Consider the following 18,333-nt stretch of genomic DNA (forward strand, 5'->3'; position numbering starts at 1 on the left):
TCGAAATACGTGCTCTTTGGTCCATCAGTGCTTGAGTCACTGATCACATTAGAATAAAATATCTCATAATAAAATACAAAATTGACTGATTTATGAATGTATATGCATAGTTCTCATCAGTCGGAAATACAGATAAACGCATTCACTTGGTGTATTTTTGATCCTGAAAGAAAACAGAACAACAATAGAGCGAATCATACCACCGTCTGACGTTGTGCTTCAAGTCGAACGCACCCATTTTTAAATCGTTCACAGCTGAGCATCGCGAGAGGCGGATCTGCGCCAGAGCGCGCATTTAAAGGAGCTGAACAAAGTCATTTTCAGATGCAATAAAAAAACAAAAAAAAACAAAACCTGGATAGCCTAGATTACATTTATTACATTTTATTAATTTAGCAGACGCTTTTATCCAAAGTGACTTACAGATGAAGACAGTGGAAGCAATCAAAAACAACAAAAAGAGCAATGATAAATAAGTGCTATAACAAGTCTCAGTTAGGTTAATACAGTACACGTAGCATGGGATTTTAACTAATATAATAAATAAAAAGAAAACAGATAGAATAAAAGAATAGAGCAAGCTAGTTAGAGGTCTTTACACAAACACACACACATACATATACAATTGCATAATAAATGAAAAGAAAATAGAATACAAAAAGATTAGAAAGGTAGTTAGATTTTTAAAGAATAGAATTAGAATAGTGAGGGTTAAAGTTAGAGGGTCAAATAAAGATGGAAGAGATGTGTTTTAAGCCGATTCTAGAAGATGGCTAAGGACTCAGCTGCTCGGATTGAGTTGGGGAGTTCATTCCACCAGAAGGGAACATTTAATTTAAAAGTCCGTAAAAGTGACTTTGTGCATCTTTGGGATGGCACCATCAAGCGACGTTCACTTGCAGAACGCAAGCTTCTAGAGGGCACATAAGTCTTAAGTAACAAATTTAGGTAAATGGGTGCAGAGCCAGTGGTAGTTTTGTAGGCAAACATCAATGCCTTGAATTTTATACGAGCAGCTATTGGAAGCCAGTGCAAATTGATAAACAGAGGTGTGACGTGTATTCTTTTTGGCTCATTAAAAATTAATCTAGCTGCCGCGTTCTGAATTAATTGTAAAGGTTTGATAGAATTGGCTGGAAGCCCTGCCAAGAGGGCATTGCAATAGTCCAGCCTGGACAGAACAAGAGCTTGAACAAGGAGTTGTGCAGCATGTTCCAAAAGAAAAGGCTTGATCTTCTTGATGTTGAATAAAGAAAATCTGCAGGATCGGACAGTTTTAGCTATGTGGTCTGAGAAAGTCAGCTGATCATCAATCATAACTCCAAGGCTTCTAGCTGTTTTTGAAGGAGTTATGGTTGATGTGCCTAACTTGATGGTGAAATTGTGATGGAACGATGGGTTTGCTGGAATCACAAGCAGTTCTGTCTTGGCAAGGTTGAGTTGAAGGTGATGGTCCATCATCCAGGAAGAAATGTCAGTTAGACAAACTGAGATGCGAATAGCTACCATCGGATCATCAGGATGGAATGAGAGGTAGAGTTGAGTGTCATCAGCATAGCAGTGGTATGAAAAGCCATGTTTTTGAATGACAGAACCTAATGATGCCATGTAGACAGAGAAGAGAAGTGGTCCAAGAACTGAGCCCTGAGGCACCCCAGTAGTTAGATGTTGAGACTTGGACACCTCACCTCTCCAAGATACTTTGAAGGACCTATCTGATAGGTAAGACTCAAACCATTGTAGTGTTGTTCCTGAGATGCCTTTCGCCAGTAGCGTTGATAGGAGGATCTGGTGGTAAACAGTGTCAAAAGCAGCGGACAGATCAAGCAGGATAAGTACTGAAGATTTGGATTCTGCTCTTGCCAGTCTTAGAGCTTCAATAACTGAGAGCAAGGCCGTCTCAGTTGAATGTCCACTTCTGAAGCCAGATTGGTTGCTGTCAAGGAGATTGTTGTGTGTGAGAAATGTAGAGACTTGTTTGAACACAGCTCGTTCAAGTGTTTTTGCAATAAAAGGAAGAAGGGAAACTGGTCTGTAGTTCTCTAAAAGAGATGGGTTGAGGTTGGGTTATACGTGCCTGTCTAAATGATGAGGGAAAAACACCAGTGTGGAGGGAAGTGTTGATGATGTGAGTGAGTGCAGGTACAACTTCAGGAGAAATGGCTTGAAGGAGGTGAGATGGAATTGGATCAAGCGGGCAAGTTGTAGGGTGATTAGAAAGGATGAGTTTTGACACTTCTGCCTCAGAGAGTGAAGAGAAGGATGTAAATGAGTGTAAGTTTGCTGGTGATATGAGCTTGACTGATTGTGGTGTGGAAAATTGTGCACTAATGTGTTTAATCTTATTGATGAAAGACATTGCAAAGTCGTCAGCTATTAGAGATGAAGCAGGAGGAGGAGGAGGAGGAGGACAAAGAAGTGAGAAAAATGTTTTAAAAAGCATGCGAGAGTTAGATGAATTGTTAATTTTGTTATGGTAGTATGTCCTTTTAGCAGAGGAGACATTAGCAGAGAAAGAAGATAGGAGTGACTGATACACAACAAGACTGATACACAATAAGATCAGTAGTATATTTTGCACCCTTTCAGAAGCTCTAAGCTTAGAACGGTGTTCGCGTAGAACATCAGATAACCAAGGGGCAGAAGGGGTGTTACGGGCTGGCCTGGAAGATAAGGGGCAAACAGTGTCTAAACAAGATGTAAGAGTGGAGCAGAAAGTATCAGTAGCACTGTTAGCATCCAAAGATGCAAACAGTTTAGGGGAAGGAAGTGAAGATGAAACCATTGCAGATAGCCGGGAGGGTGAAAGTGTGCGTAGGTTACGTCGAAAGATGACATGTGGAGGGGTAAGTGATGTGTCAGGGATCATGTTGAGGTTAAGAGTGAGGAGGAAGTGATCCGACATGTGCAGTGGAGTAACCAGAACATGATCAGTAGAGCAGTTTCGTGTATAAATAAGGTCTAGTTGGTTGCCTGATTTGTGAGTAGCAGTAGTTGACACTCAGTTGAGATCAAAAGAGGCAAGCAGAGTGTGGAAATCGGCAAACAGAGGTTTATCTAGATGAATGTTGAAATCTCCAAGCATAACTAGGGGAGTACCATCCTCAGAAAAGGTTGAGAGCAACACATCTAATTCATCCAAAAAGTTACCCAGTGGTCCTGGGGGTCGATAGACAACAAAAAAAAATTATTTTAAAAGGGTAGGGAACAGTAACTGAATGAGATTGGGGAGCTGTTGATACCCAAAGATGGTAAAGGATTAAATTTCCAATCATTTGAGATGAGCAGACCAGTACCTCCACCTCTTCCAGTCAAACGGGGAGATTGGGAAAATGAGAAATTATTGGAGAGTGCTGCAGGTGTAGCAGTGTCCTCTGGTTTGATCCAGGTCTCTGTTAGGGCCATGAGATTAAGCTTTGAATGACTAATAATAGAAATAATGAAATCGGTTTTGTTTACAGCAGACTGGCAATTCCAGAGACCAATAGGAAAAGAAAGTAGTGTATTAGCAGACATAGGCAAAGTAGGCAGGTTGTTAAGATTGCGCTGTCTACATTGTGTGTTGCATGGTTTACGAGTGGTAATGATAGTAGGGATCTGGAAACACATAGTACACATAGATTAGGCCCATATTCACAAATGTGTTAGCTATGGAATGAAATATCTGATATTCCGATTGTCAAATACATGCAAGTGGAAGTGTATAGTTGTTTAAACACCTTTATAAAGATCGCGTTAGTTGAGCTGTATGCGCAATATTATTTTATGACACAAATTTTGAAATAGGCTTAAATCAAATACATTTTAAGCAGTCGCTTGCACCATGGGGGCAAGCGACTGCTACCTGAACACAAGTCGCGGTCTGATCAGCTGCGGCTGGGTCGCCTGGGCGAGGGTGTCTGATGTTGAAAGACCCGAAACATCCGAGGACCTCAGGTAACATCACTGATGATGTGTTCAGGTGCATCTGAAGATGTGTTTCAAGAACTATCTGTTCTGGCAAGGCCAGTGACGCCCAGGAATAGACTGGTTGACAACCAGGAAGAGGCTGGTGACTACTGGAGAGACAGTTGGCAGCTTGGGAAGACAGCACTCGGGGTGGGAAGGGTTGGCAGCCCAAACCACATTCTCCGAGAGGAGGAACCCTTGTTGAAGCTACAGATCAACCCATGGAAATATACCCCCAGGGGAACCCGAGAGGGGGGGAGAATGAGAACCCCAATCTGACAGACCCAAGGTTATCGACTAATGGAAATGGAGGAACGACAATGACCGCAGTATGCAGGTGCGGGAAAACCTGCAAAAACAGCCATGGCCTAAAGATCCACCAAGCCACGATGAAGTGTTTGGAGAACGAACATGTGTCACAGCGCACAGTTGCTACGTCTGATGAGACGCAGGAGGAGCCGAGCCAGGAAGCACCCCATAGTGCTCAGAGCCTCCGTGTGCCACCAACCGTCCCCCAAAGTCTTCTGCCCCAGGCAAAGGTGCGAATCAAGTGGCCACAGGCCTGTAAGACGGCAGTCTGGAGGCAGTTCGACGAAGACATCGACAAGGTGCTTGAAGCAACAGAAAAGGGAGATGTGGATCGAAGGCTGCAGGCAATGACGACCATCATCTCCAGCCTAGCTCAGGAGAGGTCCGGTGTCGAGGAGAAGCAATCGACTCCAACCACCTACTCCATGAACCACAAGGCAGTGAAAATCCACAAAATCCGGCAGGAGTTGAAGTCCCTTAAGAAGCAGCACAAGGAAGCCAGTGAGGAGCAACGCCCCCCCCTGGAGGAGTTGAGAGCTGTCTTGAGGAAAAGGCTAATGACCTTGCGCAGGGCAGAATGGCACCGAAGGCGACGAAAGGAGAGATCCAGAAAGAGGGCTTCGTTCATTGCCAACCCCTTCGGCTTCACTAAACAGCTCCTGGGACAGAAGCGTGATGGAAAGTTGCTATGTTCAAAAGAGGAAATTGACCAGCATCTGCACAGCACTTATAGTGACCCTCGCCTGGAAGAAGAGTTTGGTCAGTGTAGCATTCTTCTAAATCCACCCCCCCCCCCGACCAAGGAGTTTGACAGCAGGGAACCAATGTTAAAAGAAGTCCAGGAGGTTGTGCGCAAGGCACGTTCTAGCTCTGCCCCTGGACCAAGTGGAATCCCTTACAAGGTCTACAAGAACTGCCCCTTGCTACTCAGGCGACTCTGGAAAATCATTCGAGTCATTTGGAGAAGAGGAAAGGTGGCACAGCAGTGGAGATTTGCTGAGGGAGTCTGGATCCCCAAGGAAAAAGATTCCAAGAAGATAAATCAATTTAGAATAATCTCATTGCTGAGCGTGGAAGGAAAGATCTTCTTCAGTATAGTAGCCAGGCGTCTGACCAACTTCCTCTTAGCTAACAACTACATAGACACATCTGTGCAAAAGGGAGGAATTGCTGGTGTCCCAGGCTGCTTAGAACACACTGGAGTGGTAACTCAGCTCATCCGGGAAGCTCGGGAACCTAAGGGAGACCTTACGGTACTGTGGTTAGACCTAGCCAATGCATATGGCTCTATCCCCCACAAGCTGGTCCAGACCACCATGACCAAGCACCATGTGCCACATCACATTGCAGATCTGATCTTGGACTATTACAACCATTTCAGGATGCGAGTCTCTGCAGGAGGTGTGACATCAGATTGGCACAAACTGGAGGTGGGAATAATCACAGGCTGCGCCATCTCAATGATCCTATTTGCGGTGGCGATGAATATGATTGTCAAATCGGCTGAGCCTGAGTGTCGAGGGCCCCAAAGCAGAGGAGGGGTCCGTCAACCGCCAATTAGAGCATTTATGGATGACTTGACAGTTACCACAGAGTCAGTGCCAGGAGGAAGGTGGATATTCCAAGGACTGGAAAAGCTCATCCGGTGGGCACGGATGGAGTTCAAACCAACCAAGTCCCGTTCGCTAGTGCTGAAGAAGGGCAAGGTCATGGAGAAGTTCCATTTCAGCATCCAAGGGGCAAGGATACCATCACTGTCCAAACAGCCAGTGAAAAGCTTGGGCAAGGTTTTTGACAGCAGCCTCAGAGACTCCGCTTCAGTCCAGTCAACCTGCCAGGAGCTGGGCAGCTGGTTAAGAGCAATAGACCGTTCTGGCCTCCCCGGCAAGTTTAAAGCATGGATTTACCAACATGGTGTCCTGCCAAGAATACTCTGGCCGCTACTTGTGTACGAGGTTCCCATTTCTACGGTGGAGACCTTGGAAAGAAAGGTCAGCAGCTGTCTCAGGAGATGGTTAGGGTTGCCCAGGAGCCTCAGCAACATTGCCCTTTATGGAAACACCACAATGCTCCGGTTGCCTCTGAAATCCTTGGAAAAGGAGTTTAAAGTGACTCGGGCACACGAGGTGGTGATGTATAGAGACTCCAATGACCCAAAGGTGGCCCAGGCAGGAGTGCTGGTGAGGACAGGGAGAAAGTGGAGTGCCCAAGCCGCTGTGCTGGATGCACAGGCACGACTGAGGCACAAAGAGCTTGTGGGAGTGGTGGCCCGAGGCAGAGCAGGCTTGGGGATGTTCCCAACACCTCCTCAACATAAAGAATTGAAGGGGAAGGAGAAACGCAGCCGAATACAGGAAGAGGTCAGAGCTGCTGTGGAGGAAGGAAGGATGAGTAGAGCAGCTGGAATGGGGCAACAGGGGGCCTGGACAAGGTGGGAGCAGGCCATGGACCGCAAGGTGACCTGGACGGAGCTCTGGCAAAGCGAGCCACACCGCATAGCCTTCCTGATTCGGGCAGTGTACGACGTCCTGCCTAGCCCAGCAAACCTATGTACGTGGGGAAAAGCAGACACACCAACTTGCCAATTGTGCCCAGCTCGGGGGAACACTGGAGCACATTCTGAGTTCCTGCCCAACAGCGCTCGGCCAGGGACGGTACACTTGGCGTCACAACCAGGTGCTGAAATCTATTGCAGACACCATCAACAAAAAGATCAGCAAAGGTGGCCGGGGGAGCAACACCATTTGCTCAATCGCATTTGTTAGGGCAGGAGAACAGCCACAAGCAGGGAGGAAGGCACCAGCAGGGATCCTGGCATCAGCCAAGGACTGGAAACTCTCTGTGGATTTGGAGAAGCAGCTGAAATTCCCCCAGCACATTGTTAGCACAACTATGAGGCCAGATATCATTCTAGTCTCAGAGAGCACCAAGAGCATAATTATCATGGAGCTGACTGTGCCATGGGAGGACCGCTTGGGAGAAGCCCACGAAAGAAAGATGACCAAATATGAACACCTGGTCACAGACTGCCGAGCACAGGGCTGGAAGGCGAGATGTATGCCTATCGAGGTTGGCTGCAGAGGATTTGTGGGGCGCTCCCTTCACAAAGCCTTTACTGCACTGGGCATTTCAGGAACAACAAGGAGCAGGGCCATTAAGAACATCACCGACGCAGTCGAGAAAGCCTCAAGATGGCTCTGGATCCGCAGAGGAGCACCATGGGGGCAAGCGACTGCTACCTGAACACAAGTCGCGGTCTGATCAGCCGCGGCTGGGTCGCCTGGGCGGGTGATGTTGAAAGACCCGAAACATCCGAGGACCTCAGGTAACATCACTGATGATGTGTTCAGGTGCATCTGAAGATGCGTTTCAAGAACTAATTCAGATTCTGTATGTATATATATATATATATAAACGGAAAACAAAAACAACGGAAAAAAAAACAGCTGGCTGATCTTAACGTCTGTTAACTAATGACTCATGCAGCCGTTCTCGCCGTGGTGATTTTTTTTTTTTTGTGGACCGTAGGCCTATTTTTACATTTGCACATGACTGTTTTGAACCCGTGTTTAGACCCGTGTTTCCCTGTTTCTGAGCCGACCCGCACCCGTATCCGACACAGTTGGATATTTTTCACCCGTTTCAGCCAAATTTGCGGGCCAACCGGGGGTACCCAAACCCGTGCAGGACTCTACTTTGAATCAAATAAATAGAAGCTTGGTGAGCATAATCATTGGGAAAAAGTCTCAAAATGTTGCTACAAAATAGCTAAATTGGCAACACTTATCTCTAGTTTTGACCTATAAGCTGTCAATCTGAATAGGTGTGTGTCTATATATATATATTAGTACAGACCAAAAGTTGGACACACCTTCTCATTCAAAGAGTTTTCTTTATTTACATGACTATGAAAGTTAAGGCGGTCACAAAGAGTAACTTACGCCATTTACAGGTGACTGCACTACCCCGTGTCAATGTTTAGAATGAGAATTTTCTCGTGAATTACAAGTAGTTGAAAACATTAGAGATATTGTTAGTAATCAGCTGGACAAAATATATAACATTAGCCTGGTGGTTTTTGGACATTTTACTGCAAATATCTTACAAATTGTACCTTTAATTCAACTCAAACTGTGAAACTCATGTATTAAATTCAATGCACACAGACTGAAGTAGTTTAAGTAAGATGATTTTGGCACAAATTGAACAAAAACCCACCAATTCTCAAAAAATTTGAATACTTCATAAGACCAGTAAAAAACAACTTTAATGAACTGTTGGCCTTATATAAAGTATGTTAATTTACTGTACATGTACTCCATACTTTATAGGGGCTCCTTTTGCTTTAATTACTGCCTCAATTCAGCAAGGTATGGAGATGATCAGTTTGTGGCACTGCTGAGGTGGTATGTAAGCCCAGGTTTCTTAGACAGTGACCTTTAGCTCATCTGCATTGTTTAGTATCTTGTTTCTCATTTTCCTCTTGAAAATAGCCTATAGATTCTTGATTCTAGATAGAAGTCCAAATTAAACAATTCCCCATCGTAAGTACACATTGATGACCTAAGACAAGAAACAAGCAGTTGCGTTTTCATTTTCACACACAAAGTGCTCGTTTTGTGTCTTAGGCCATCAATGTGTACTAATGATGGGGAATTGTTTAATTTGGACTTCTCTGCACATGCTCTTTGAGGTGGTGACCATAGACCTGCATTATACGAGTCACAGACAAGAACAGTTTGACCTAAAAATATCAAAATGGAAACAAAGACACCTACATCTTGGATGCCCTTGAGGTAAGCTAAAACATACCAACATTTAATTTCAAAGTGAACTATCCCTTTAACCAACTTTTGGTGCTTTTGGCAGTGTGGGTAGATGCCAAATCCTGCTGGAAAATGAAATCAGCATCTTCAAAAAGCTGGTCAGCAGAAGGAAGCATCAGGTGCTCCAAAATGTTATGGTAAACGGGTGCAGTGACTTTACTTTTCACAATGGATAATCAGCAGATGACATTGAAACCCAAATCATCACAGACTGTGGGAACTTACTCTGGACATCAAGCAACTTGGGCTATAGCTTCTCGACCCTTCCTCCAGACCCCAAGACCCTAGTTTCTAAATGAAATACAAAACTTGCTTGTATCTTAACATCTTAAAAGAGGACTTTGGACCATAGTCCAGTTTTTCTTCTCCTTAGCCCAGGTAAGACGCCTCTGATGTTGTCTGTGGTTCAGGAGTGGCTTAACAATAAGACTACGACAACTGCAGGCAAATTCCTTGACACGTCTGTATGCCTTGACCCCAGCCTCAGTCCATTCCTTGTGAAGTTCACTCAAATTCGTAAATTGACTTTGCTTCACAATCCTCATAAGGCGGTGGTTCTCTAGGTTGGTTGTGCATCTTCTTCTTCCACATTTTGTCCTTCCACTCAACTTTCTGTTAACATGCTCGGATACAGCACTCTGTGAACAGCCAGTTTCTTTGGCACTGAATGTTTGTGGCTTACCCTCCTTGTGATGGGTGTCAATGATTGTCTTCTGGACAACTGTCAGATCAGCAGTCTTCCCCATGATTGGGTAGCCTAGTCAACCAAACTGAGAGACCATTTTGAAGGCTCAGGAAACATTTGCAGGTGTTTTGAGTTGATTCGCTGATTGGTATGTCGAAATATTCTAATTTGTTGAGATTTACAATTGGTGGGATTTTATTAAATGTAAGCCAAAATCATCAGTTTACCACTAGGACATTATCAGCAACAGAGTGAAAAATCATCCCACCTGACCGGAAGTCTGAGGCTTCATGTACAGGTGCTGGTCATATAATTAGAATATCATCAAAAAGTAGATTTCACTAATTCCATTCAAAAAGTCAAACTTGTATATTATATTCATTACTCACAGACTGTAACTGACAACTTAGGAAAATCCCAAATTCAGTATCTCAGAAAACTAGAATATTGTGAAAAGGTTCAACATTGAAGACACCTGGTGCCACACTATAATCAGCTAGTTAACTCAAAACACCTGCAAAGCATTTTAATGGTCTCTCAGTCTAGCTCTGTAGGCTACACAATCATGAGGAAGACTGACAGTAGTCCAAAAGACGACCATCGACACCTTGCACAAGGAGATATATTAAGCGAGTTATGAAGAATGGACCCATGATAATCCAAAACAAATATGTGTTTTATTTTGCCAGATTATCCAAGATTTAAGACATAACCTTATTCTAGGAAGGTTTGTGGGGAACAACAGCTCATTTAAATTTAAAGAAAAGCACAGAAATAGCATGTTTTTTCTTCCACTCAAAAATGGTAATTCTCAGTGAAATAATAAATGATCTATGGGGTATTCTGAGCTGAATCACACACATTTTGGGGATGCCTGTTATATTACATCTAGATAAAATGGCCACAATACATTCCCTTTGATTCACAGTAATTTTGCCAACACAGAAATTAGAAGATAATGACCAGAATGCATGATTTTCTATAGTATATTACTTTTTTAATAGAAAACAGTGTGCTACTGATGGGATTGCAACTGACATTTCAGGTCCATCTGGTTTGTGAACAATGTGAACTCTTTTGTGCATTGTAAGATTTACTTTACTTCTGAAGCCCTTTCCACACTGATCGCATACGAACGGGTTTTCTCCAGTGTGGTCTCTCAAATGGGTGTTCAATGTTGCTTTATATCTGAAGCTCTTTCCACACTTATCACATTTGAACGTGTTTTCTCCAGTGTGGGTTCTCAAATGGGTGTTCAGTTTTGCTTTATGTCTAAAACTCTTTTCACAGTATGGACATATGTAAGGCTTCTGCCTACAGTATAATGTCTCATGTTTTTCAAGTATTTTTCTTTGATAGAAACCTTTACCACATTGAGAGCAGATGAAAGGTCTCTTTGCAGTGTGAACACTCATGTGATCTTTAAGATGACCCCTTTTAGAGAAATGTTTTCCACATTGTTTGCAGGTGAACTGCTTTTCTCTAGTGTGAATGCTCATGTGCCTGTTTAGGCTTCCTTTGGCAGTGAAACTCCTTCCACACTGTATGCATGTAAAAGGCTTCTCTCCTTTGTGAATTCTCATATGGACATCAAGGTACGTATGACTAGAGAAAAACTTTCCACACTGAATGCAGGAGCGACTTCTATTTTGTGTGGATGTCTTTTCAGTCAGTGAGCAACCAGAAGTTTTTTCTCCAGTTGTGAAATCAAAATTTTCATACAGATTGTGTTCTTTCTTTACATTCACTTCTTGACTCTCCTCTTTCAGTGGCATCAGGTCTAGGGTTAAACCAGAGAAATTTAAGTTAGTAATAACAAAAAACAACAGACATCCAAAACAAGGCCAGGACACACAAAGGCTTCAGTCAACGTCGACCATCAGTGAGCATCCGTCTGGCTCAATGGGTAAAAGTAAAAAAATTAAAAATAAATAAAGAAATTCTACTGACTGCAATTTTATCCTCAGCCAAACCCCATTCTCCAGACATACCGGTCACACACCCAGTTAAAGAAACATTTTTTTCTTCTTGTAGTTAGGTGCGATGGTTCTAAATAAAAAAAATTAAGGATTTAGGATTTTTTCCAGGTGTGGTGGCAGGACTATTTCCCATGAACCACGCAAGAATCATGTGCACTCAGACAAAATTGATTTATTTGAACTTAAAACTAAAAATAACAACTAACTAGTAAATAATAAAATAAGAACAAATAAATTAATGACAATCAATAGCACAAACATAACCAATAACAAGATAAAATTTAAATTATCAATTGAAAAAAATTTAAGTTAGGTGCAACAGTCTATTCAGCTGAAAAAAAATCCTTGATGGTCTTCGCTGTATAATAATGAAAGACAGCAGCATGTTTATTTAGGCTGTTGTCTCTTTGGTCCCTCATAATGATTTGCGTCCTTCACCCTGGTTTCACCGCGGGGTTCGCAGATGATTTTCACGTGGCGTAATTACGTCACTTCATAAGGTTCCCATAGGGAAATAATGGCGATTTACTTCTGTGAAGAAAACGCAACATTTTTCAACTTTCTGCTAAGATATATGTGACTTTTTTGCAACGAAAATACAGGGATTATGAAATCATGCTATCCCTGCATATTTTGCTTAATGAAATTGGCAATTTATGCGGCGAAAGTGCGGCGTATTTGAACAAATGCGACCCCCGCATAAATATGCGGCTTTTGGCTGATTATGCATTAAATCAGGTGATCGCATAATCGTGTTTTCTGGAGGGACTGAAGGTAGTAGCCTAGTGAGAACAGGGTGTTGGGGGGGGGAATCACCTTTTTTTTCATCAAACCGCAGTTTTTGCAAGTTCCCGCAATTTCATCGCATAAGATTGCAAAAATATCTCGCATATTCCATCGCATTTTTTAAGAAAATCTGCCGCAAAATCAAGGATTTTTGCCCGCAACAATCACAAAAATAATCCGCGTTTTTCTGGAGGGACTGAAATAAGTGAATGAAGGTGGCACAGACAGAAGGCTGTTTTAATGTTATGTGATCTTACCCAAGCATTCCCATATGTGAATATTTTTCATAACGAGCTGCTTAAAATTAATTAAGTCCTCAACATACCTGATAATCAAAATTGCTTTGCAAATGCTGCTTCGCATATTAGTGTCTCATATTTTTGCATATCACATATTCAGTTTCTCCTTTTGAATGATGAAAGAGTACTATTAAAAGCTTCTGGTATAGAGAGCTACATCTCATGCAGGTGCAGAATCCATGTGTTAGTTTGCAGTTGGCTGTAGTCTGAGTGATGTGTTCAAGTACAGCTTTTTGTTTCAGTCTCTGGTTACACGAGGCAACAATAGCATCTGCTTTCATTCCGGCTAATTCTTTGAAGTCATCTTGGTGTGTCCTGGCCTTTAGTTAAGGTTTTTCGTGGTGGATCTTAGGGAATCTTACTTTCTCATATAGACTGTAGAAGACCACAGGAATTTCCTCATGTTGACTTTTGGGAGCATAGTGTACCAGTTTTGAGAACTTCCATTCTGCCTGGCAGTAGCACCTTATAAGTTCACAAAGCACATGGATGCAATTCTGGCTCTATTCACACTGCAAGGCTTAATGCATCGATTTGGTCTTTTGACAATACCTGATTTTTTTGTCTTGTTAACTGTTATCGCATATCAGTGTTTACATTAATCCTGACCCCCAAACTTAATCTATTTGTGATGACTTTACTATTGACATGGTCGACCCTCGGGTATTGAATTAAAAGTACTTATATAGTTCACACTGAGCTGGACCATGAAGCATGTTATGTAGCTATATGAGAATGTAAACGGTCTGTAAAGTTGTAAAGCTGAAAGCGCATCATAAAATTATTGTGTCTCACTTATGAAAGGCGAGCAAAGCTAATTTTTGTGTAAATCATTCGTAAAGCAGTTCTGGTGTAAACTTTGACTTTTTTGAAACTGTTCATATTTTCAAAATGTTAGTTTGAATGAAAGAAACCTGCTCCCTATCACATGTTAATGGTGTGTAAAGCTTTTGATGCACTGCCCTTAAAATACATTACCAATTTGTTTACTCAGTTTTTTAAATTTTGTTAGTTTTTTTAACCTTTTGAGTTGGTACGGTCCCACATATGTGATTCTTATTTCCGTGCCAATGGGAGTATGGTCCCACATATGGTATTTAGAACATTCTGTGATGTCACAGAACTGCCAAATTCAAACTGCGTTTTCACGTTTTAGTTTGATCATCTGCCATACGTCTATTAGATGTTTCCCTTTAGATATCAAATTAGATGTCTTTAAGATGTTTATGATTTACAGTTCATGTAAAACTGACATCTTTCAGACATCTGTCAGATGTTTGTAGACCCCAGATGCAGTAAAAATGTCAAATATCTTAATGGAGCACTTTAACATCTCTCAACAAACTTGTTATATTTGTAGATCTAATCACTTTTTTCAGATGTTGTTAATTTGACAGAAGTTGTCTCAGACTGGTGCTAATATTAATAGATGAATTTATATCTGTGTCCCAACTCAAACTCTGTACTTTACTTATTTAAATGTCCATTTCTGTAAAACAAATTATATCAGAAGATTACCAAATTGCATTTGGTGAAATATAATGGTTATATTGTTATTAAAATTTGTTTCTGTCCTCTCCTCCTTGACACTTGACTAATTCTTATTTATTGAAATTAACATTCTGGTATGTATTATAGTATTATAGTAGAGAAATACTACTATACTATAGTTTGCTGTCTGTCAATTAAAACCACTTTAATAATAAACACTCATATGATATTCTTCAAAAATACTCATTTCTGTAGAGACTGACATACTTTATTAAGGATCAAAAGGAGTTCAGTTTTGAGAATGAAATCAAACCTGTTTGTTCCTCAGTATCTTCTTGTTTCAGACTCAATGTTTCTTCAATCTTCACTTCTTCAGTCTCCTCTTTAATAAAGGCCATCTTTATAACCGTGTGTCATGAATCTCAGCTGTTTCACCAGTGTTTGTTTCTCTGTGTGCGGACAATCTGTTTAAGATGAGAATAATTAACAGAAAGACAAACTAACTCTCTAATAAATCATATCCAGAGCTCAAAAAAAAAAAAAAAAATTTGATTAAGGAGCCATTTGCTTCTATAAGGAAAAAAAAAACTTAGGTGCCAAATGTTTTTTTTAGGTGCCACCGAATAAGGTTTTTATTTATTTTTTTACATTTTAAAGGGGGGGTGAAATGCTATTTCATCCATACTGAGTTTTTTACACTGTTAAAGAGTTGGATTCCCATGCTTAACATGGACAAAGTTTCAAAAATTAAGTTGTATGTTTGAAGGAGTATTTTTGTTCCCAAAATACTCCTTCCGGTTTGTCACAAGTTTCGGAAAGTTTTTTTTGAGTATGGCTCTGTGTGACGTTAGATGGAGCGGAATTTCCTTATATGGGTCCTAAGTGCGCGCTCTTCTGCCGGAAGATCGCGCGCTCCCGTAGAGCAGAGCACTGAGAGGCTGAGCACAGCCTGATCACAGCGAGAGCGTCGCGAAATGTCACAGAAGTGTGTTTTTGGTTGCCAGGGCAAGACGGCCCTGCACAGATTACCAAAATAAATAAATAAAAAATTAAGGGACCAGTGGATGGAGTTTATTTTTACAGAGCATCAAAGGAGTTGTGCAAGTGTTTTTGTTTGTTCCCTGCATTTCGAAGATGCTTGTTTTACAAACAAGGCCCAGTTTGACGCCGGATTTGCACATCGTTTATTTCTTAAGGATAAGGCAGTCCCAATGAAAAAGGGTCACGATCGTGTGTTGGAACCACATGCGGTGAGTAAAACTGCTTCAAATATCTCTGTGTTGTTAACTTAGCTATCAGCGCGTAAGCACATCAAGTAAACAACATGCGATGTTGTCATCAAACTGCACTTTCCAGATGTACAGCTTAAAAAAAAAAAAAAAAGACGACATAAAGTGGAACTTAGTCATTTTCCAAAACCGCTAAGCAAATATATACAGTTTTAGTACATACCACATAGAGACGTTGTTGCTGATGCTGCTCTTGTTAAATTTCAGCCTCTGGATCTGTGTCACAGCTTCCAAACGCTCTCAACGCAAAAGCCTACTGGCGCTCGTGATTCTTTAGCTCCGCCCACACGTCACGCCTCTAGGCTGTGGTATTTTTCTGGGAAAAATCGGTACAGACTATCTTTCTCTTATGAATATAATAAAACTAAAGACTTTTTGGAGTTATGAAGGATGCAGTACTACTCTATAGGTACTCAAGATTAACAGGATATTGAGTGAAAACGAGCATTTCAGCCCCCCTTTAACATTTCAATCATGCTGTCATGTGTTTATCATCTTTGTTTGACTTTATCAGCATTTTAATCCATCTTTTAGATGACCTGGGAACTAAGGTTCACTTAAACTGGGAACTAAATGACTTTTCCAACTTGTAAACACACAGCTTCAATGGAGGGACTGAGAGCTCTCGTACTAAATCTAAAATATCTTAAACTGTGTTCTGAAGATAAATGGAGGTCTTACTGGTTTGTAACGACATTAGGGTGAGTAATTAATAATTTAGATTTTTCGATTAACTAACCCTTTAATTTAGTGACACTTATGGAAATATGATTATATTATGTAATTATTTAAATCTGTCTATTTTTTAAATTGTAAGTCATAAATTAACATCTCATTAAAATATAATGGGGTTTTAAATCAAAACATCATGTTCTGTTACGAAACAGGGCATTGATTTCATACATGTCCTCATATGAGGACATCAGGACTAAAAGCATTTTTGGAGACATAAAAAATGAACAGGGAAATAAATTATATTTCAATATCCTATAAAATACTATAGAAAAACTTGTCAATTATTACTCCCATTATTACACTTCTTTTTTCATTACATGTTGCCCCAAAAACACATTAAAATGCAAATAAGATTTAGTTTATAGATAGATTTTATATAATGAGAAAACCCTTTAATGATAATTTTACACATATTTTGCACAAAGATCATCATTTTACAAGGTTTGGTAAACAAAATAATAATAATAATAATGATAATCTTTAAAACTAAAAATGTATTGGTTATTTAAAAAAATCTATTGTTTTTGCCCAAGCATATTCAGATAGACCTAAGCTCTTGTTAAGAAGAAACCGCATTAGTCATAATGCTTTGCCTCTTGTAGTTTGTTTAATTAAGTTGTGCACGATATAAACGCTAGCAGTAACATAACTCGCAATTTAATAGTAACTGTTTTAGTCGCAGTTTGCAGCCATGATTTCAATAAAAAGTATCTTGAATAGTTTCTCTATCATTTGTTGTCAGCGGGTGAACTGGTGTTTATTATATACTGAACCTTTAACTGATTCATCTGAGGACACCCTTTACTCACACAAATAACCTCATTCATGTTAGATAGAGCATTACAGAGCTGCATTCCGTAATAATGATTTAACTTTACATCGCTTGTTAACCTATAACAGTAACGTTAATTGTTTTAAAAACACAAACCTTCGCTGATCTGAAATACAGACGCAGAAGCGCGCCGCATCCTTATGACATCACACCACCAGAACAAAATAAAAGTCCCGTTCAAATGAAATGCATGATTTACATACATATACACATTAAATAATACAGATAATGAAAAATGTATTCAGAGTTTTATTCTTGGTAAAATATGTTTAAACACATGCTGAGTAATTGTGCGAGATTAAAGGCAAAACATTAATGTTTGGGTGTAAAAAGTTAGGAAAGTCATTCTGACAGATATATATGAGCTTTGACAGTGTCAGAAGAAAAAACAATGAGCTGAAGCCATTTCAGTTTCTAGCTGCATGTTTTAATAAATCAGATTCATCTATACATCATGCTATGATTTTACTTGTTGAGGCACATGTATATTAGTTAAACCGTATTGTAAAGTGTTTCTTAATATAAAAGAGTAGTTGAATATTCTCGTCATGTTACTGTCAAAATATCAGAATATTAACACAAACCTGATTTAGTATAAGATATCCATTTACCAAGTCAAAAACTGTCATCAAAAGAAATTTAAGTGAAAAAAAGAAGCATATGTTCTCTCCAGTTGCACATAAGTATTTTTTTTTTAACAATTCAAACCTGCATGCTGTTTTAGAAGATAATGTAAACTGTGGTAATAAACTTGGTTTGTGAGAGCAAAATTACCTCTGATGTTATCCCTCAAACTCAGTCATATCCAAAGCATCAGAGAGTCCCATGAAATGTAATTTCTCTGCAAAAAAAGTCCAGTCCATACAGAGATACTTAAAGGAGCATTCCGTAGGTTCTGAAATTTAACCGTTACTGACACCACTGGCCGTTAGAGGAACTTCAGCCAGTCTCAGGTTCATTCTCAGTGCGCAGAGGAGCACGCTCTTTTTTTTTTTTTCACTTCGAGGAGTGTCCATGGGTGTCTGAATTGTGCTGGAGGCTGGTCGCTTCTTTCCATCCGCAGATTCCATCTGAAAATACTATTGCCGCTGCTTACTATAATGGCTGGCGTGCTGTACACATAGACAGTAAAAGAAATGGACACAGCGACCCCA

The 18,333-nt window shown here is 40.6% G+C and overlaps 1 long non-coding RNA gene and 1 pseudogene across 1 annotated transcript; one reads left to right on the forward strand and one right to left on the reverse strand.

The window, feature by feature from the left end:
• Window positions 1-3,880: 3,880 nt before the first annotated feature.
• Window positions 3,881-7,500, forward strand: LOC113040508 (uncharacterized; annotated as a pseudogene).
• A 2,923-nt stretch (window positions 7,501-10,423) lies between these two features.
• Window positions 10,424-17,344, reverse strand: LOC113039846 (uncharacterized). Its single transcript, XR_003275088.1, has 3 exons — window positions 17,276-17,344; window positions 14,637-14,787; window positions 10,424-11,548 (listed from the first exon to the last, which is right to left on the reverse strand). It is a non-coding gene; the product is annotated as an uncharacterized LOC113039846 (long non-coding RNA).
• Window positions 17,345-18,333: the final 989 nt, after the last annotated feature.

Source organism: Carassius auratus, chromosome 22, assembly GCF_003368295.1.
Source record: "Carassius auratus strain Wakin chromosome 22, ASM336829v1, whole genome shotgun sequence".
NCBI classification, from domain to species: domain Eukaryota; kingdom Metazoa; phylum Chordata; class Actinopteri; order Cypriniformes; family Cyprinidae; genus Carassius; species Carassius auratus.